The sequence below is a fragment of the Miscanthus floridulus genome, chromosome 3 (genome assembly GCF_019320115.1).
Source record: "Miscanthus floridulus cultivar M001 chromosome 3, ASM1932011v1, whole genome shotgun sequence".
Classification (NCBI taxonomy): domain Eukaryota; kingdom Viridiplantae; phylum Streptophyta; class Magnoliopsida; order Poales; family Poaceae; genus Miscanthus; species Miscanthus floridulus.
This window is the reverse complement of record NC_089582.1, coordinates 23,116,220-23,139,032: the sequence shown is the minus strand read 5'-3', so window position 1 is coordinate 23,139,032 and position 22,813 is coordinate 23,116,220.

Here is a 22,813-nt window from a genome sequence, read left to right as displayed (position 1 = left end):
CCTCCAAGATTCTATGTTCCCACCATAGGAACTACCCTTGGTGCACTCCGTACACCATGACAACCTCTCGCTCTAGCTAGTATCTCTAAAGAATCAGGTCAAGGGCAAGTAATATCTTTAGAATCCCACACATCACAACCAACCAGTCGGGATTCACCGCTCCCATTGCGTATCAAATCATATGCCTCATGGGGGTGCCTCGTGGCTAAACCCCATCCACCATCCACATCATCCAAACATCCATCACACATCCCATAACAAGGAATATATATAATTATGATGGAGCAAATGCAAGCAAGCAAACGGACCTAAGATTTGTGCTAAGTGCTTGGGGTTTCCTGAAAGGGAAAGCCATGTGTAAGCTTGCTCTGTGGAAATAAATTAAGCTTTCCTGTTTTAATCCCTACCTTCCTTTAAGCTCGTTCATATGGGATGATGTCTCTATGCTAGGGACCCTTGAGGGGAAACCTCTATGTGTGTTGTTCTCGTGTTAGCTCTAGTAGCGGCATTTGTAGAGAACCCTATGTGCGCAGAGAAGTGTTCTCTTTGGGTGGAACTGCCTAGGGACATGATAGAGCCTGAGTCCTATGTGTGCATGGCTAGTGATAGCGAGGGAGTGAAAGCTCTAGTTTGGTTTTGGTGAATTGATGAAACCCTAAGTGCTAACCTAGTTTATCAAGTGATCATGAGATAGGTAGGACACTTCAAGTGGAGAAGCTAATGAAGATCATAACATGACAATGGTGATGGCATGGCGATGATCAAGGGCTTAAACTTGAAAAAAGAAAGAGAAAAACAAAAAGCTCAAGGCAAAGGTATAATTTGTAGGAGCTATTTTGTTTTGGTGATCAAGACACTTAGAGAGTGTGATCACATTTAGGCTTGATAGCCGTACTTTTAAGAGGGGTGAAACTCGTATCGAAATATGGTTATCAAAGTGCCACTAGATGCTCTAACTCATTGCATATGCATTTAGGATCTAGTGGAATGCTAACACCCTTGAAAATGTTTGTGAAAATATGCTAACACATGTGCACAAGGTGATACACTTGGTGGTTGGCACATTTGAGCAAGGGTGAAGAAGTTAGAGGTGAAATGGAGTTGGTCGCAATGACGCTGGCATCGATCAACTGACCGGACATTGGGTCGCTCTGCGATCGGACGCTGAAGGGCTGTGTCTGGTCATGTTGTCGATCGGCACAATGATTAGGGTTAAGCACCGGACGCTGGGTTGTGTTCGGTCAAGCATGACCGGACGCGTTCGGTCGGCAAAAACACATTTTGGACCGTTACTTTAAATGACCAGATGCTGAGGGTCCAGCATCCGGTTAGTTCTGTCAGAGCGTCCGGTCAACTTTTCGACCGTTGAGATCAAACATTCACTGTTGAACACAGGGGACACATGGCTGCCATCGGGCGACCGAATGCTGAGGAGCAGCGTCTGGTCAGTTGGACCGGAGCATCCGGTCAGCTCGTGTTATGCCCAGTGAAGGGGTATAACGGCTCTATTTCATGGGGGCTTCTATTTGAGCCCCATGTCTGGCTATAGCTCACATCTTTGGCCATTTTCATTGACATAGCAACCATGTGAGCCTAGCCAAAGTCCTCCCACTCATCTCCATCATTGATTCATCATCATAGTGAGATTGGGAGTGATCCAAGTGCATTGCTTGAGTGTTTGCATCTAGAGGCACTTGGTGTTCGCGTTTTGCTACGGATTTCGCTTGTTACTCTTGGTGGTTGCCGCCACCTAGATGGCTTGGAGCAGCGAGGATCGTTGAGCGGATGGTGGTGATTGTCTCCAGCTCCGATCATGGTGATTGTGATGGGTTCTTGACCTTTCCCTGGTAGAGCGCCAAAAGGTACTCTAGTGGATTGCTCGTGGCTTGTGTGATCCTCATCTTGTGTTGGTTGTGCGGCACCCTATTGAGAGTTTGGCATGTGAAGCCAATTAGCACGTGAACCTCCAAGTGAGTGAATCGCCACAATGAGGAGTAGCTTGCTGGCAAGCAAGTGAACCTCAGTAAAAATCATTGTGTTCATCATTGATTCCGAGGTGATTGGTCTTGATTGTTATTCATCCTTGTGATTGATTGGTTCTTTCATCTACACGGCGGTATAACCTTCTTGATCACTCTCTTTACTTTACCACAAACTAGTTGACAAGCTCTTTAGTGTAGCTAGTTGTGAGAGCTTGCTTGGTTGGTTGGTGTGACTCTTTAGTTAGGCTTTGAGAGCACACTAACATAGAATAGTGTCATAACTTTTGTGTGAATAGACACTATCTGTGGGGGATATACCCCCGGGTACCACAAGATGGTACATGGGCCGCACCATCCGTGGTGGCCCGGCCCGTAAGATCAAGGCGTGCACATCAAGATTACAAGTTGTACTAGATATTGTAATAGTACCAAATTGGATACTTTACTTGTAACCTTGTCTCTTCGGAGTATATAAGGAGAGACAAGGGTCCCCTAGAGGACAGGACAATCCATCTAGATCTCAATACAATACACCAAAGACACAGGACGTAGGGTATTACGTCGATCAGACGGCCCGAACCTGTCTAAATCGCTGTCTCTGCGCCTTGTGTCACCATCTGGTTCCTAATTACGCGCACCGTCTACCGATAATCTACCACCATGGGCACCCCCCTCGGTGGACTGCCGACCATATTTTGTCGACACTATCTAAACTAGAATTGTAGTAGGTGGCTTGCATTTTGAGTAGGCTAGCGCAACACTTGCTTCGCCTCATAATTGTCTAACCTTTTGTTAAGTGTTGTTGTAGAAATTTTTATTAGGCTATTCACCCCCTCTAGCCATTAGGACCTTTCAAGTGGTCTCGAAGCCGATGTCACTATTATTTGAGGCTTAACAACCTTCGGTGTTAAAATGGCTCAAATCAACAACACCAAGAAGCCACCCCAATTTGATGGCACAAATTATCCCTATTGGAAGTAAAAAATGACCACACACATCAAGTCAATCAATAGAAAGGTGTGGAAGGTGGTAGAAACCAAAATTGAGATTGGTGATCTAGAGAATCCCACCGCGGCCGAAGAAGTGCTTCTCCAAAACAATGACATTGCTTAAGTGCTATTCATGATGCAATTGATGAGAGAACATTTGAGCAAATCAAGAATATTGAGATGGCTCATGAGGCTTGGAAAAAGTTAGAAGAATCATTTGAGGGCACTCAAGCCGTGAAGGGTGCAAAGGCTTACATTCTCAAGGAGAAGTTTGCAAGCTTCAAGATGGAGGATGAAAGTGTGCCGGAGATGTTTCATAGGCTTCAAGTGCTTATCAATGATCTCAAAGAACTTGGAGAAGAGGTGAAGGACAAGGACTTCTCCCACAAGTTCTTAAGATGCTTACCTTCAAGATTTGGCACATTGGTCACAATTCTAGTGAGGAGTGGTTTGGACACCATGACACCAAACCAAGTATTGGAAGATATTATAACCGATGATACATATAGAGATGATGATGAGAAGGAAGAAAAGAAGGAGAAGAAAGATGAGAAGAAGGATGAGAAGAAGAAGAGCGTGGCATTCAAAGCCACATCATCCAAGGGCAAAGCTAAGCAAGAAACATCAAGTGAAGAAGATGAATCATGGGATGATGATGATGATGAGAAGATGGCTCTATTTGTCAAGAGATTTGGCAAGTTCATGGTGAAGAAGGACTACTGTGCTAGAAGAAAGAAGTCTTCATCCAAGAACAAAGAAGAGTAAAGAAGGTGCTTCAAGTGTGGAAGCAAAGATCATCTTGTTGCTCAATGCCCATACAATAGTGACAATGATGATGACAACAAGAAGAACAAGAAGAAGGACAAGGAGAAAAAGAAAGAGAAGAAGGACAAGATGGCCTTCAAGAAGAAGAAGGGTGGTTCATATGTAGTCACTTGGGATAGTGATGCTTCCTCAAGTGAAGATGATGATGATAGTGATGATCACAAGACCACCAAGAAGAAGCTTCTTGCAAGCATTGCTATCAATGAGAAGCCTTCTCTCTTCTAATCTTCATCATGCTTCATGGCTAAGGCCACTAAGGTACAATCTTGTGATGATGAAAGTGATGAAGAACATGTTGATAATAATGAACATGAAAATGAAAATGATAGTGATTGTGATGATGATGAACCTACTAAAGATGAATTAATTGACATGCTAGAAGATGCTAAAGAACACTTTGACATCAAGAGAAGGGAATGCAAAAGCTTGCGTAAGGAACTTATAGCCCTTAAGCAAGCCTTTAATGAGCTCAATGCATCTCATGAGAGGCTAGAGGAAGCCAATTAGAAGCTTGGAAAAGCTCACAAAAAGCTTGAAAAGGCTCATTCCTCTTTGCTTGATGAGCAAAATAAAAAGAAGCATGTTGAAACTTGCAATGTAGGTTTAACTTGTGATATAATAGTTGAATCACTATCTATGCCTATCATTGTTGCTCCTACTAACCCTTCTTATAGCACTTCCACTTCTACCTCATCTAGTAGTGATGGTCTCACTTGTGATGCCTCACTAGTGGTTGAGAATGAGAACCTCAAGAAGGAGGTCACTAAGCTCACTCACACCTTAGCTAAGGCCTATGGTGGTGAGGATCGCTTACTTATGTGCTTAGGTAGCCAAAGAGCTTCTCTCTATAAAGAGGGATTGGGCTATACCCCCAAGAAAGGCAAGGCGGCATTTGCTCCTCACAAGACTAGTTTTGTGAAGAACAATGGTCGGTTTTGCACTAGTTGCAAGCAAGTGGGTCACAAAGAGCAAGAATGCAAAAATAAGAGCAAAAATGCTAATGTATCCTCCATTAAGCTTGATTCATGCTATATGCTTACTAAGGGTACAAATGGTGTAAAGGCTAAGTTCATTGGTAAATCATAGATAGGCTCAAAGAAGAAAGCCATTTGGGTAGTGACTAACCTTCAAGGAGCCAAGCAAGTTTGGGTACCTAAAAAGAATTGATCTTCTTTTGTGGGTCAATTACAAAGCCGGAGGAAGGCATTAGGTTCTTGATAGTGGGTGCACTCAACACATGACCGGTGATGCAAGAATGTTCAACTCAATCAACACCAATGGCAATGATGGTTATGATAGTATCACATTTGGTGATAATGGCAAAGGCAAGGTCAAAGGGCTTGGTAAGATTATAATATCCAATGACATGAGCATATCCAATGTATTGCTTGTTGAGAGCTTGAATTTCAATTTGCTATCCGTGGCTCAGTTGTGTGATCTTGGATTCAAATGCATATTTGGAGTAGATGATGTAGAGATCATAAGTGTAGATGGCTCTAACTTGATGTTCAAAGACTTTAGATATGAGAATCTATACTTGGTTGATTTCAATACTTGTGAAGCTAAATTATCTACATGCTTGTTCACTAAGTCTAGCATGGGTTGGTTATGGCATAGAAGGCTTGGTCATGTTGGAATGAAACAATTGAATAGATTGATTAAGCATGACTTAGTTAAAGGCTTGAAAGATGTTGTGTTTGAAAAGGATAAGCTTTGTAGCTCTTGTCAAGCCGGCAAACAAGTTGGAAACACCCATCCTAAGAAAAGCATGATGAGCACTAGAAAAGCATTTGAGTTATTGCACATGGATTTGTTTGGGCCAACACAATACACTAGTATCGGTGGTAACAAATATGGATTTGTGATAGTGGATGACTACACTAGATACACATGGGTATTCTTTCTAGTGGACAAAAGTGATGTATTTGCAGAATTTAAATCATTTATCAAAGGCATTCATAATGAGTTTGAAACAACCATCAAGAGAGTTAGAAGTGACAATGGTAGTGAGTTCAAGAATACTAGAATTGATGAGTTATGTGATGAATTTAGAATTAGACATCAATTCTCGGCCAAGTACACACCCCAATCAAATGGCCTTGTTGAGAGGAAGAATAGAACACTCATTGATATGGCAAGGTCTATACTTAGTGAGTACAATGTGAGTCAATCTTTTTGGGCCAAAGCTATCAACATGACTTGCTATTGTAGCCACCGCCTCTATTGTCACCGATTGAAAGAGAAGACACCATATGAGCTCTTGAATGGTAGAAAGCCCAACATTGCATATTTTCGGGTCTTTGGTTGCAAATGCTATATCTTGAAGAAAGGCACTAGATTGGGCAAGTTTGACAAGAAATGTGATGAAGAATTCCTACTTGGTTATTCCACTACAAGCAAAACATATAGAGTTTGGAATTTGGATAGTGGTACTCTTGAGGAAGTTCATGATGTTGAATTTGATGAAACCAAGGGTTCACAAGTAGGGAATGAGAACTTGGAAGATGTTAGAGGCATTCAACTTTCAAATGCCATGAAGAACATGGATATTGGTGAATTGAGGCCTAGGCAAGTGAATGATGATGAAGATGATCAAGTGCAAGTGCTCTCTAACTCAAATGTGCAAGATGATACAAATCAAGTTAGTTCAAGTGGCTCTCATGATAATGAATAAGATCAAGTGGCTAGTATATCATCTCAACCAAATGATCAAGCAAGTGCAAGCAATCAAGTTCCAATCCTCCAACCAACAAATATTGCAAGAGATCATCCTTTGGATACTATAATTGGTGATATTTCAAGAGGTGTACAAACAAGATCAAGATTGGCATCATTTTGTGAACACTTCTCATTTGTGTCATCCATTGAACCAAAGAAGATAGATGAAGCTTTAAAGGATGTTGATTGGGTGAATGCTATGCATGAAGAATTGAATAACTTCACAAGAAATCAAGTATGGGAGTTGGTAGAAAGACCAAAGGGACACAATGTGATTGGAACCAAATGGGTGTTTAGAAACAAGTAAGATCAAGATGGGATAGTAGTAAGGAACAAAGCAAGATTGATAGCACAAGGCTATACACAAGTTGAAGGTCTTGACTTTGGAGAAACATATGCCCCGGTTGCTAGATTGGAAGCAATAAGAATCTTGCTAGCCTATGCTTGTGCTCACAACATCAAGCTCTATCAAATGGATGTTAAGAGTGCGTTTGTCAATGGCTACATCAATGAAGAAGTATATGTTGAGCAACCTCCCGGTTTTGAAGATGACAAGAAACCCAACCATATATACAAGTTGAAGAAAGCATTGTATGGCTTGAAGCAAGCACCTAGAGCATGGTATGAGAGATTGAGGGATTTCCTACTCTCTAAAGAGTTCACCATGGGTAAGGTTGACACCACTCTTTTCATCAAGAAGATTGGAAAAGATCTATTTGTATTGCAAATCTATGTTGATGACATCATATTTGGATCAACAAATCAAGATTTTTGTTATGAGTTTGGAAAGATGATGGCTAATGAGTTTGAGATGTCCATGATTGAAGAGTTAAGTTACTTCCTTGGTCTTCAAATCAAGCAATTAAAGAATAGTACATTTGTGAGTCAAGGAAAGTACATCAAGGACATGATCAAGAAGTTTGGAATGATTGATAGCAAAGTCATTAGCACACCAATGGGAACAAATGGCAACTTGGATAGTGATGCAAGTGGAAATATGGTGGATCAAAAGTTGTATCGGTCTATGATTAGAAGCCTACTCTATGTGACCACATCAAGGCCGGATGTTATGTTTAGTGTATGCATGTGTGCAAGATTTCAAGTCTCACCAAGAGAAAGTCATTTGAAGGCTACAAAGATAATATTGAGGTATTTGAAGCATACACCAAATGTTGGTTTGTGGTATCCCAAAGGAGCAAAGTTTGAGCTAGTTGGTTACTCCGACTTGGATTATGCGGGATGCAAGGTTGAAAGGAAGAGCATATCGGGCACATGTCAATTGTTGGGAAGATCACTTGTTTCATGGTCATCAAAGAAGCAAAATAGTGTTGCATTATGAACCGCCGAAGCCGAATACATATCTACCGGTAGTTGTTGTGCACAAGTACTTTGGATGAAGTCCACTTTGAGTGACTTTGGAATCAAGTTCAAGAAAGTGCCATTGCTATGTGACAATGAGAGTGAAATCAAGCTAACCAACAATCCGGTTCAACATGCAAGAACAAAGCACATTGATGTCCGCCACCATTTCATACGAGATCACCAACTAAAAGGGGACATTTGCATTGAGAGTGTAGGCACCAAAGATCAACTTGTCGATATATTCACCAAGCCATTGGATGAGAAAAGGTTTTCCAAACTAAGGAATGAGTTGAACATATTGGATTTCTCAAATATGTGTTGATGCACCCCCACTCATATGACATGCCTCTCCTTCGAGCAATCCAAGGTAAAAGTTGATTGGCATGGCATACATCCTTGCTAAGGACATGTTTAGTGCATCTAGTCATATTTTCAATCTTATTAGGACCTTTCAAATGGTTCTATTTTATTAGGCTCATTCATAAAAATCAAATGATTTTGATGTCCATATGGTATCACTATTGCTTCTATGCTTGACTTGATCTAGTGATGGCATATGACATGTTTATGGGGAGGGTAAACCTAGTGTTTAATCTAGAAAATGAGCTATAAGTGTTTAACTCAACATGGTACAAGATAACCCTTATTTGGAGGTGTGAAGAAGCTTGTCCTTGGATCAAACCGAGTTAAATATCTTTGGTAAATGCTCTAGACTAGACCAAATCTGGGAAAATAATCCTTACCCCATTGATTGACATTGATAATCTCGATCCTACAAGTAATACTATCTATATTTAGAACCTTTGTGGTCATTGATGACAAAGGGGGAGAGAAACACAAATAGTAGCAAAGATAGTGAAAAAGGGGAAGAAATATCATAAAGGGAGTGAAACATAAAGATATCTTGATATATGACAGCAAAGATAGTGAAACATAAAGATATCTTGATATATGACATAGGGGGAGAGATATGAGATATGACAAAAGAAATGGATCAATTAAAATTTTGAGCACACAAGTAGGGGGAGCAAGCTCATAAACTTGTATGGTGCATTTGAATGTGCATTTCATATGTTTGCTTGCATGGCACAAGTATTAAATTTAAACATCTATGCTTGTGTGATGAATGTTAGTTGTAAGATTGAATGATGAAATAAAATCACTAGATAACTTTCATTTCCAAGTAAGTCTTTACAAGTGGTATCTTTCCAAAGTATGTTTCCAAGTGATATTGAGCTAACCATGGTGCTAAGGATGGTATAATTGGTGCACTTCGATTGGTATCACACTTCAAAGGTCCATCTTTTATACCTTAGCATCATTTGGTAGATATTGACTCCTATATTACCTATCTAAGCATATGTGCAAACTTCAATCCAAACTCTTAGCACATATGTAGGGGGAGCAATTGCTATCATTTGGAGTTCATGAAACTTGTCCATATCCTTTTACACATGGTAAATATGCTTGGGCAAGCAACATGGATTCAATTAAATTTCAATTCATATCTTTGTATAAGGGTTGTCATCAATTACCAAAAAGGGGGAGACTGAAAGCTCTTGTTTGGTTTTGGTGAATTGATGAAACCGTGCTAACCTAGTTGATCAAGTGATCATGAGATAGGTAGCACACTTCAAGTGGAGAAGCTAATGAAGATCATAACATGACAATGGTGATGACATGGCGATGATCAAGGGCTTAAACTTGAAAAGAAGAAAGAGAAAAACAAAAAGCTCAAGGCAAAGGTATAATTTATAGGAGCTATTTTGTTTTGGTGATCAAGACACTTAGAGAGTGTGATCACATTTAGGCTTGATAGCCGTACTATTAAGAGGGGTGAAACTCGTATCAGAATATGGTTATCAAAGTGCCACTAGATGCTCTAACTCATTACATATGCATTTAGGATCTAGTGGAATGCTAACACCCTTGAAAATGTTTGTGAAAATATGCTAACACATATGCACAAGGTGATACACTTGGTGGTTGGCACATTTGAGCAAGGGTGAAGAAGTTAGAGGTGAAATGGAGTTAGTCACAATGACGCTGGCATCGGTCAACTGATCGGACACTGGGTCGCTCTGCGACCGGATGCTGAAGGGCTATGTCCGGTCGTGTTGTCAGTCGGCACAGCGATTAGGGTTAAGCACCGGACGCTAGGTTGTATCCGGTCAAGCATGACCGGATGCGTCCGGTCGGCAAAAACACGTTTTGGACCCTTACTGTAAAAGACCGGATGCTGAGGGTCCAGCGTCCGGTCAGTTCTGTCAGAGCGTCTGGTCAACTTTTCGATAGTTGAGATCAAACGTTCACTGTTGAACGCAGGGGACACGTGGCCGCCATCGGGCGACCAGACGTTGAGGAGCAGCGTCTAGTCAGTTGGACCGGAGCATCCGGTCAGCCCGTGTTATGCCCAGTGAATGGGTATAACGGCTCTATTTCGTGGGGGCTTCTATTTGAGCCCCATGGCCAGCTGTAGCTCACATCTTTGGCCATTTTCATTGACATAACAACCGTGTGAGCCTAGCCAAAGTCCTCCCACTCATCTCCATCATTGATTCATCATCATAGTGAGATTGGGAGTGATCCAAGTGCATTCCTTGAGTGTTTGCATCTAGAGGCACTTGGTGTTCGTGTTTCGCTGTAGATTTTGCCTGTTACTCTTGGTGGTTGCCGCCACCTAGATGGCTTGGAGCAGCGAGGATCGTTGAGCATAGGGTGGTGATTGTCTCCGGCTCCGATCGTGGTGATTGTGACAGGTTCTTGACCTTTCCTCGACGGAGCGCCAAAAGGTACTCTAGTGGATTGCTCGTGGCTTGTGTGATCCTCATCTTGTGTTGGTTGTGTGGCACCCTATTGATGGGTTGGCGTATGAAGCCAATTAGCGCGTGAACCTCCAAGTGAGTGAATCGCCACAACGAGGAGTAGCTTGCCGGCAAGCAAGTAAACCTCGGTAAAAATCATTGTGTTCATCATTGATTCCGAGGTGCTTGATCTTCATTGTTATTCATCCTTGTGATTGATTGGTTCTTTCATCTACACGGCGGTATAACCTTCTTGATCACTCTCTTTACTTTACTGCAAACTAGTTGACAAGCTCTTTAGTGTAGCTAGTTGTGAGAGCTTGGTTGGTTGGTTGGTGTGACTCTTTAGTTAGACTTTGAGAGCACACTAACATAGAATAGTGTCATTACTTTTATGTGAATAGACACTATCTAAACTAGAATTATAGTAGGTGGCTTACATTTTAAGTAGGCTAGCGCAATACTTGCTTCGCCTTATAATTGTCTAACCTTTTGTTAAGTGTTGTTGTAGAAATTTTTGTTAGGCTATTCACCCCCCTCTTACCATTAGGACCTTTCAGGGAGGAGACCGGGTTAGCCTAGTTTTGAAGTGAGCTAGTGATTCATACGATGAGTACCAAGTAGGATTGTCACAAGTATAGTCGCACGACCAGCTGAACTGTTGGTCTCACCAGCCTGCAAAAGATCCTGAGAAATATTACTCTACATATTCACTAATCGCACGCATAGCTAATTACTCACGCATCCTGCATCCATAAAGCGAAGCAAGTGCTCCAAATAGTTATGCCGCATAGTGCTTGAATAGTGAAGGCGTTGAGTGCCTGAGCCACTCCCGGGTGAGTGCTCGTGGACTGTTCATATCCCAAATTTGAATAGTAGCCGCAAATTTGAATAGTGAACGCTGAATTTGAATAGTGCTATGAATAGTAACATGAAATTTTTAAAATTTGAATTTCGAATCTGTTCGAGTTCTTAATGTAATGGCCCTCCTTTGAACAGTGGTATCAGAGCCTGGTTACTAAAAATTTGAATTAAGGGATTTACTAAAGCTTGAAAAGCTATATTTTTAGTAGTTAATATAAGTAAGTCTGCTAATACAACCTCAGTCAAATATTTTACTGATAATGGAAACTTTAGATAGTCAGATTCAATATTTTGAGAAAAAATTAAGTGAGATTCCTGATGAATATAATACGTCTATGCTATGTAAATGGTCGGCTATAAGAGAAAAAGAACTCTACTTTAGATGAGAAATATATAGACTTAATAATATCAAGAAAGATAGAGAACTAAAAAATAAATAGTTTAAAACACCTGTTGTGATAAAGAAACATGAAGATGAGTTAAAAACTAAAGACAAAGAGACTCATAAAGTTAAAGATGTTGTGAAAATAAATAATATTGAATACATTACAAATGAAGAAGAGCAATGGGAAATTAATAATAAGTTTTTATTAGAAAGCTATGAAGAAGAGGATGAAGATACAATTGAGATATGCAGTAACAACTCAATAACTCTCATAAACTCCTTAGAAAATAAAGAGTTGCATAAAAATAATGCTATAGAAGCAATGGAAATAGATCCAAGTTCATAAAAAAGAAGACCAGGTCCAGAAATAAAGATAGAAGGAGAAAAAGAGACACCAACTAGAAAACTAGGAACCTAGCCACCAGAAAAATAAGAACCTACATATAGATATATACTTGAACAATATAAGCATATAGGTTCAAAAAGAAGAGAATTTGAAAAGAAGGTACAATTCCAGAATTATAGAAGTGATGGTGCTATATTAAATTTAGCAGCACATGCTCCTATAGATTGGTCAAATATAATTACCATATGGAAAGGATTGATAGTCCAAAAGTATATACAAAATCAACATAATATTGGAAATAGAGTAGAAGATATGATTACATATTTAGAAACATTTTTAGGAGAACCAGTCAAAGTTTTATGGGAACAATGGGTAGAAACTTTCCCTAACCATTATGCCTAATTAAAAATGGCTGGTAGTAACCATATAATTTTGCAAATATTATATCAAGCATTGTAATAGGTGAAGATCCTAAATTAGGATTTACTGTTTTATAGAATGAAAGATTAAAAGAAATAGAAAAATTGTCACTAACAAGCTAGAAAGGAATAAAAGAATTTTCTCAACACTATTTGTATAATGCTACGACAACCAAGGAAGGATATAACCAAGGTATAGTTGAAAGATATTTTAATAAATTACCAGATCCTTTAGGTTCTATGATATTCGAAGAATATAAAAAAGAAACTAATGGTAAAGAATATAATATCTCTCAGGCTATAACATTCATTTTCAAATAGTTAAGAAAAATATGCACCAACATACAAGCCCAAAGATCAATGAAACAATCAGATTATAATTTTTGCAATAAAATAGTTCAAATACCATTGACATATGGAGAAGAGAGATCTAGAAATAAGAAATATCCTAAGAATTATAAAAAAGGAAATGTAAGGACAAAGAGACGTTATTTTCTTAGAAGATCAGACAATAGAGCTCCATTCCTCCATAAGAGAAATGTTAGAAGATATAATCCTAGAAAAATTATGATAGTACATGTAGATGCTTTATTTGCAACTCGCCAGATCACTTAAGCAAAACATGTCCTAACAAAGACAAGAAAAGGTATTCCAATAAGCAAGAAGAACAAGAAAAGGTTCAAATAATAGATAGTGTGAATAGAAATATTTTAGTTTGTGATGGTGATATAATGGACGATGAATCGATATATTCAATTATAGAGACAGATGAAATAGAATATGATGAAGAAAAAGAATCAAGTGAAGAAGAGTTAGACCTAATTGATGAGTTAGCAGTAATAAAGATAGAAATGATGGATCAAATAGACTGCGAACACAAGTGGGATCATAAAAAAGGTGATTTTAATATAAAATGTGTATTATGCATATGTTATCAAGATCCAGCAAAAAGAGCAACATGTAGGTTATGTTTAAGACAAGCATGTATGTCATGTCTAAAACACCAGAATGATATGAAAAATGAGTCAGAAGCTAAAATAATATATGAAGAAAATAAAGTGCAATTAGAAGAAGAAGTAGTTCTAGAGGAAAAAGGAAACAAATATTTAAACAATATTCCACAAGAGTTTCTCATTCCTAGATTAAGTTTTAAGACTGAATAAATTTTGTCATACTTTACTCGTGATATTTTAGATCTAATTTGGAAGAAATATGTTGAAAGGCATTACAAAACCTTTCATGATATACAAAACTATTTTATGAAATTATACCAAGGAAAAGAAAGGCATCTAGGAATAATTATGAATACAAATATTTTTTCTTTACTTCATCTCGATGATAAATTAATTGTTAAGTCTCATCAAAGATTCTTAATATTGAGGGCTGATATAAATTTAAAATATTTTAGAAACATACAAAGAAATATTGGAGATGATATATCTCTACAAACTATTATTGATCATGGGTTAGTCCATGATATATATGGTGCACTTGAAGAAATTTTCCAATCAGACCTGGGTATAGCTATCAAAGAAGCTTGTAAGAAATTAACATGCATTCAAGGGAGATACAAAATTAAGTTTTGTTCCAATCCACCAAAATTTACACAACCAATAAGACCAGCATGCCATGATATATATATCACAAAGGGATCATACAAATTTCCTACTACATGGACTTCTGATTCATGGCAAAATTATGAAGAGCTATTCATAAAAAACATGAACCATGATAATTGGAGAATTTTCAGTGAAGCAAAAGAATTAGAAGGAAATACCAAATTTGCTCTTGAATATTATATGATGTACCAAAATAAAAAAAATAAAAGTATTCTTACGAGAATACTATGGAAGATATAGTATAATACAAAGAGAAGTTGGTAGACTAATAAAGCCTAGTTATGGCAAAGAATGTCAAATACGAAAAGAATATCGTGAATTGTTGTCCTCGTATGAAATATGGCAACCTGAAGAAGTGGACAACGAAGAAAATATTGAGGAGTCATAAGAAGAGTCAATACAGACTCAGTTCAATATCAATATATATACAAGAAATATACTCCTTATATTGATAAGGTGTTATCAACAATTCGACTGAGGGAAGATAATACTACATGCCAGAATCCTTGATTTGATGTTTGCAACTTCAATCATTCAGGCGTGGAAGACCATACCAAAGAATATCCAGAAGGATAAGACCGTGCGTAACGGAGGACAATGCAAAAGTAATATACAACCGCTCTACTGTAGCCTAGGACAATTATTGAAGGCCGCAACTCTGTCCAGCTGTCCAAGCAAAACTAAGAATGAATAATTGAAGACTTCACCTTCGCGCTATAAAGCGAGATGCCGGGTGCATTCATGCAGCATCGAACCGAAGACCACCAGCATCAGACACCGCACTCTCATCCACACTCCACACCACCACTCCACCATCTCTCCACTCACACATACACCATGAAGACCACAATCTCAGGAGTTATCTGAGCTCGTGCACCTTTAGTACTAATATTTCACTTACTTAGTAGCCACTCCACCGTTGTAAATTAGAGAATAAAGGAGGTCTCCGTGATCTTCCTACGCTTGTAAGGTAATCCCTAATGTTTGTGCTAAGTGCTTGGGGTTTCCCAAAAGGAAAAGCCGCGTGTAAGCTTACTCTGTGGAAATGAATTACGCTTTCCTATTTTAATCCCTGCCTTCCTTTAAGCTCGTTCATATGGGGTGATGTCTCTATGCTAGGGACCCTAGAGGAGAAACCTCTGCGTGTGTTGTTCTCATGTGAGCCCTGGTAGTGGCATTTGCAGATAAGTGTTCCCTTTAGGTGGAACTGCCTGGGGAGACGATAGAGCCTGAGTCCTGTGTGTGCATGGTTAGGGATAGCGAGGGAGAAGACCGGGTTAACCTAGTTCTGAAGCGAGCTAGTGATGCATACAGTGAGTACCGAGTAGGACTGTCACAATCATAGTGGCACGACCGGTTGAACTGTTGATCTCGCCAGCCTGCAAAAGATCTTGAGAAATATTAATCCGCATATTCACTAATCGCATGCATAGCCAATCACTCACGCATCCTGCATCCATAAAGCGAAGCAAGTGCTCCAAATAGTTATGCCATATAGTGCTTGAATAGTGAAGGGGTTGAGTGCCTAAGCCACTCTCGGGTGAGTGCTTGTGCACCGTTCATATCATGAATTTGAATAGTAGCTGTGAATTTGAATAGTACTATGAATAGTATGGTAGAACCGCCTAATCTAATGTCTCCCAGGAGTGCTTGTCTTCCATTAGACACTAAGTACCCAAGAAAGAACACTAAATTACTCGGTTCCATCGAGCACACCCTAGGGGAGAACCCAAAAATTCATATTTTTACATCAGGATCACAAATGAGAGAATAAAGATTACATCATTCTTAACTATTTCTTACATCACCTTTAATACAACATCAGAGTATAATGTTTATTATTACAACAGCGGAATATAATCATATTATCAGAGTTATGAACAATTTAATTTAACAGAGGAATATAAACATGGGATTAGAATTATAGCAGAAAAAATATCTAATCATGACATGATGAAGTATTGTTATGTAAGCTACGACAACAGATTATGAAACTTTCCTTTCTAAAGCATTTGATGAGAGTTATAAATAACAACTACGATCGCAGCGTAAAGGAATCCTCGCTGAGCCCACCAGGAGGTATCCACACACAAAGGTTAGCTCTAACATCCACCTGTCACCTACAATAGGGGAAATAAAACCCTGAGTACTCAATTGTACTCAGCAAGACTTACCCGACAAGAGGAAGGAAAAGACTCCAAGAATATGCAAGGCTATCTGGCTTGTGGGTTTATTGCATTTGCAGGAAGCGTTACTAAACATGTGTCCTTATATTCGATTTTTATTTATAGCCGCATTGGTTCATTAACTAACCATTCTATGTCAGCACCTATGCTACTTTCAAGCAAGTGGTAAGCAATCAGATTTCCTTTTCTTTCCATCTTTCATCTTTCAGTTCTTACTACGGTGCTAGACCGAAGACAAGCCGTACCAGATTTCCCAGCGATTCGCGAATCAATGCCCCCAGCTGCGTACCCCGAAATACACGCCCCGCTTGTACCCTAGGCACAAGCAGGATCAACCCATCACTCTCTTGTCCCGGTGTCCAGGTCCCCTCCAAACTTGGACTCCAAGCCCCCACTCCTGAGTCCTGGACTTCGTGTGGTGCAAGGACCTCCACCATCGCCGCTTCCAATCAGTCGGTCTGAAAAGAGCCGGATCCATGACAAGAGAGCAATAAGTCTTCCAAACGCCCATACCCAAGTATGTGCTTGGGATAATAAGTCTGTGACTTGCCTAGAGCCTTATGCAACGACCGGTCCTTAATTGACACAGACAGGGAAAGCAGTGTAACCAAGACATGTCCCGTGTCCACAGCGACACAACCTCTTACACCCACCAATACCCAAACCATATCCCTACCCAGTCACCATTTTCCTTTCCACCATTTATATTTTCCAAGTGATAATAATACAGTAATATATTTCCTATCTCTCGCGAGTGACAGGTAATCACTCGACTTCTACCGGAGTCCTGTAGCATAGCATCCTACATGATCTTGTCATACTAGTAAGACTCATAGGATAAAGATATATATATATATATATATATATATATATATATATATATATATATATATATATATATATATATGCAAGTGGGTTTCATTCAACTCCTTAAAACTTAATGCGCAAATATAATTTAAATTACAGAAAAGTAGGGGTTATGCACCAGGGCTTGCCTGGGTAAGATATATTAAAAGTTAGTATCTGCATCTTTAGATCATCCACCAGCAACTGAATAGCAAGCCCATTGCATCATCTCCTAGAGAGAATACCATTACACCATCTTCGGATTCCCAATCATCCTTCAATTGATCCGTTGATCCATCATCGTACCTAAATGATATGCAATGTGATGCAATGCAAAGACGTAATTAATCGACTAAAATCAGGATTCGTAAAATACGATCTACGCCTCTCAAGTTAATGGGCTAGTTCTAACTATGACCGTACTTAGGCTATATATACACGTTGTCGGATAAGGCGTTATTTCCCAACAATAATTTTAGTTATATAAACCAAGGTGTTTCTTTATTTTATTCTATCGATTTAATCATTACTCGAAATAAGACATCATTATCCATTTAGCAAACTAATTATTCTAGAGCTACAAAAATTATAGTGAGTACCTAATATTGCTAGGAGCCTACTGTACCAATTTCAGATTAAAAAATATTACCAATTTATCATGGAAATTCCTACAAGTTTATACTTTATAATATTAAGTGCCTTAAATTAATTATGTAGCTTCCAAGAATGTTATCAAACTATGTGAACAAAATCTACTAATAGGTAGCTCATGATTTTAGTAACTCAACAAAGCTGGTGTGGCATTTTTATGATTTTCTACACTTTATTTTCAATTTCTAAAAGACATTGAATTAATAAAACCAAAACAACGCACAAGATAAGACCTGGGCGGCCAATTCGGCCTGTAGGCGCACGGTGGCCCAGCAGCTAGGCAGCCCAGCTAGCACCAGTCCGGACCAGGCAGACTGCGCGCGGTGACCTAGCGCAGGGGTGAGCGGCCCAGGCCCGAGTGGCACCAGGCCAGCCCAAGCGTGCGTAACCAGGCCGGCCCATGGGCGCACAATGCGGCCAGGCGCATCGGCAACCAGGCCGGCCTAGGCGGGCGCGAGTGGCCCAGCGCGACGCTAGCGGCCCAACAGTGCGGCAATGACCGGGCGACCCAGCGGCAGGCAGGCCAACGGCCCATGCACGACGCGACGAGCAGGCCGACCGACACGGCCAGGGCCAAACAGCGGTGGCATTTTAGCAATTAGGCCCCTGAGCTTCCTCTAAATCAATCCACGGTACTAACGTACTATTTAAGTGAGTCTAGTATTTTGCACTGAGAACCCCCGTACAAAAATCTACTTGGACTCTTACCCTTCTACCCACCTCTTCATCTTCCACGAACAGAGCACCAGCGGAGTACCGGCCGGCAGCGGCAATGGAGGCAGTGCACAGGGCAGCGAGGACCGCGGTGCGGTCGGGCGCTGCGGCACAAGCACCGAGGAGCCATGGGTCCAACGCGGGACTGAGAACGTGGCACAGCCAAGTGGATGCGGTGAACCGGCGAGGCGTTGCGGCTGCGGACCGGACACGGCGAGGCACGGTGGGACGGTGCGGGACCGCACAGCTCGGGTGCACAGCGCGCACTACGGCAAGCGAGGGCGCAGGTCAGAGGTGGAGGAGACGCTTGAGAAGGACAGCGTCATGGAGCCAAGAAGGCAGAGCCGCGCCCGGTGCTGTGGGAAGGAAGACGAGGTGGGGAAAAATTGCAGGATCGGCGGAGCTCTAGGCTTGGGTGGCTGCGGGCGCACGGAAGAGGCCGGCATCGGCGCGGACAACCCTGGTGTGGACGCGGCATGGAGGGAAGAGGAGGGACGCCGGTGGCGCGGTGTGCCTACGCGCGCGAGGAGGGGAGATGGACCGGCCACGGTGGCTGCGGACCGGAAGGAGCAGTGGTGATGCGGTGCACGGCATCGCAGGCTCAGGCGTGGAGCCGGCATTGGCGCCGCAGCGGGGCAGTGGACCACGGCGACGGCGCGGATGAGGGCACGCGGCAGCGCAGTGGTCCGGTCGGGAGACAAGCACGGAAGGAAGAGGAAGCGAGGCAGAGCCGCGCGCTGGCAGGAGGGCTCCACGGCTCCGGGCGCACCTGGCGCAGCCATGGCTAGGCGCTGCAGGAGGACAGCGCCGTGGCTCGCACGCGCGCGGTGCGCCTAGAGCAATGCTAGGAAGGGAGAGCAGGAACACGGGGCTGTGTCCAGCGCGGTGGCAGGCGAGGGAAAGAAGGAGTCTGCTGCTGCCTGGACACTCAATGATGCAGCAGGGTACTTGCTCGACTGACGCTCGCCAAAATTTTTGGATGCGACGCAAGAGAGAGAGACAAGAGCGGAGCTGGCGAGGAAACAAGCGCACGTGGGTGGCCGGCCCAGGTGTAGGCACGGCAGTGCCAGCGAGGGTAGGGACAACAGAGGCCGGCCAGGATTTGACCGCGCAACAGGAAAGCAAGGACCTTTGGAGCACCTCCAGCGTCGTATTCAAACCGTGCTTGGAGTTTTGCTTCGCCGGCCACGGAGACAGCAGGAACAGCACGACGTGGTTGCATGTGTGCATGTACTTGCTTGCTTGCTGAGTGCACATGCGTCCGGTGCGGTTACTGCTGCTAGGTAAGCATTGCTGACACTTATTGTTTGCTCTGGAACGACGCGACGGAAAGCAAGGCAGAGAGCAGAGAAAAGAAAGAGCGAGGAGCAGTCGGTCAACTTATACAGTTAATCGCTACTAGTATCGTAGAGTATATTTTTAAATTAAAAACCTGAGGAACTCGTTTCAAAAAATTTTCTTAGGCCTAAATTATGGTGCTAAACGAGATTGTAACACCAGGGGTGTTACAAATAGTAACTCAAAATTTTTAAAATTTGCACACACGTGACTAAACACTACTACATACTGTACGTACGTAAGTGAGTCTGTGAGTGGCGACTACATACACTTGATCGAGCATACAGTGTACATTTTTTTAGTGTAGCTTGCTAGCTAGGTTAGGCGGCCGGCTGTGGCTTGTAGATGTTTTTTTGTTGCGTATAGCGAGCAAAACCGCGCGCTTGTATGTCTCAATGTCGTCACCCTTCGCGTGGAGCGTTTCTTGTCGACATGCATGCACATATATAAGTGTGCGTGCAAAGATACCAACAAGGTCGTGGACTATCCTCGCTCTTTCAAGATCGAATGTCGGGAGATATGATAGCTGGAGTAGATTGATTCTCAAGGCAGGTAGGCAGGTGGTTAAGTTCCATAATTAAGTTTGGTTAATCAAGGTTGTGTTTCTTAATAAGCTACTCCGTAGATAGCAACAAGACCTAACAGCATGCGACGACTATATATACACGTGCACCGTGCCGCGCGCACGAGAATACATATTTGCATTGTAAAACCTTTTCATGCTTCTTTCTCTCATTCGTTGTCATTCTAGCTTCAGTTTACCAAAAGTCAAGTATTTCTGTTTTTAGCCAGCAGTTTCTATATTTCAGTAGGTTAACAACATGCAAATCTATGTATCTATCCGCATCCGATACGAATTATACTCCACTCGGAGCTCTCACGTCCGAGTCCTGCCCGGTCATGATACGAAGATCGGATCCACGTGTTCGCGCTCGATATGTAGTCCTCGGAGCCCACATGTCCGATTGCTAAGGTTCAACTCAAAATATTATTACCCTAGTGCAACCCACGGGCATATATCTAGTAACTTATTAAGAAAGGATTTTCTCATACACTAATCCACTAATTTGTAGGAAGATACTGAACTTTTGGATTTAAAAAAAGTTTCAGAAGATATATCTAAAGTAGATGGTGATTTATAGAGCAATTCTTGTTTGTGAGTTCCATCGTGAATACTGCACCGAACATAAAGTTTGTGACGGGTAGTAAAAGATCTATTTTTCTTTTGACTTCGACATAGAGTTCGGGCTAAGTATGATGTTAAGCTATATGTATTTTTAGAAATTGATGGTTAAAAGATAGTAATGTTGGACATATCTAGAATAAATCTAAAATGCATGGCATGTATATATGTATTTACAGTAAATGTATATGTGCGCATGTATCTTTGTTCACTACTAGTACTACTAACTTTTACTACCCTAGATCACAACAAATACTGTCGGTTCAAAACACCCCATCACTGTCGGATTTTGAACCGGCACAACCATATCGGCAGTGATGAGAGTTAGCTATCACTGTCGGTTCCTACAAATCGGCAGTGTTTTTTGACTTCATTGCCAGTTCTTTACTAAAACCGGTAGAATTCAGGTCCACCAACACTGTCGGTTCATAAGACCACCCGACAGTGTAACCGCGAGCATCACTGTCTGTTTATGATTTAACCGGCAGTGTTATCGTAGGAATCGCTGCCAGTTGTGACAAGAACCGGTAGTGATAACTAATCTAATGCTACCGGTTTGGTACCCAAGCTGGCAGTGCGATCATGACTATCACTGGCAGTTTGTTGCTAATCGGCAATGATAGTTATAACAACATTGCCGGTTTGTTGCTAACCGGCAGTGATAGTTACGACAACACTGCCGGTTTACTGGTAACCGGCAGTGATGTTCCGTTCGCATTTTATTGTTTTAAAATTTATTTTAATTTATATTTTTTCGTGGAATTAGGTTTCGCTTTATATATGCTACGTAAACGACAGGTCTATCAATATTAAACATTACAAATGTTACGGTTATATGTTCTTATCAAGATCTTGATCCCACAAAATAAAAAAGAAATGTTCTCCGACTTCACGGATTGTGCAATGCTTCTCGGACTTCTTTCAATAATCTAGCGAGCCACTCTGGGCCATACTGGTCCTTGAACTTCACGGATTGTGCGATGGAAAATACTCCATCTTTTTCCAATACCTCGGCTAAGATGAATTTTGCCAGCTCCGATTACAGTGCGACGATCTCCATGTCTAACTGCCTTTCGTGGTTATATTTCTTGCGCTGTCGTTCAAAAAAGATGATATCCAAAGAGGAATCAGTAAATCATTTTGTTGAATTATTAATAAAGATAAATGAAATAGGGATTATACACACCAACTTATCTGCTTCTTCCGATTTTCCACCGATGTAGCGAAGCATTGCCCACATTACATAAAACTCGCCTTCATCGTTTCCCGCCGACGGTTTTAGGTACGTCCCCTCCATTTCGACAACTTTGAATGGGACCTGCGTCCCACTAATATGTCTTCTTTGGACACTGTGCAACATTAAAAGGAGAAACATTAGAAAGCAGTATGTGTGATTACAAAATAATATGTTATTAGGATTGCTTACTAATTCAGCACTGCCACTAGTGCATCCAAATGATGAAATGATTTTTTCTTCGAGTCCCACACCTCGATCAAAATTTTAGCGAGATTGACACAAATGAAGACAAAATGGTTGGTGCAATCACAGAATTATAATTATCGAATAATCTTAATGAAAAAA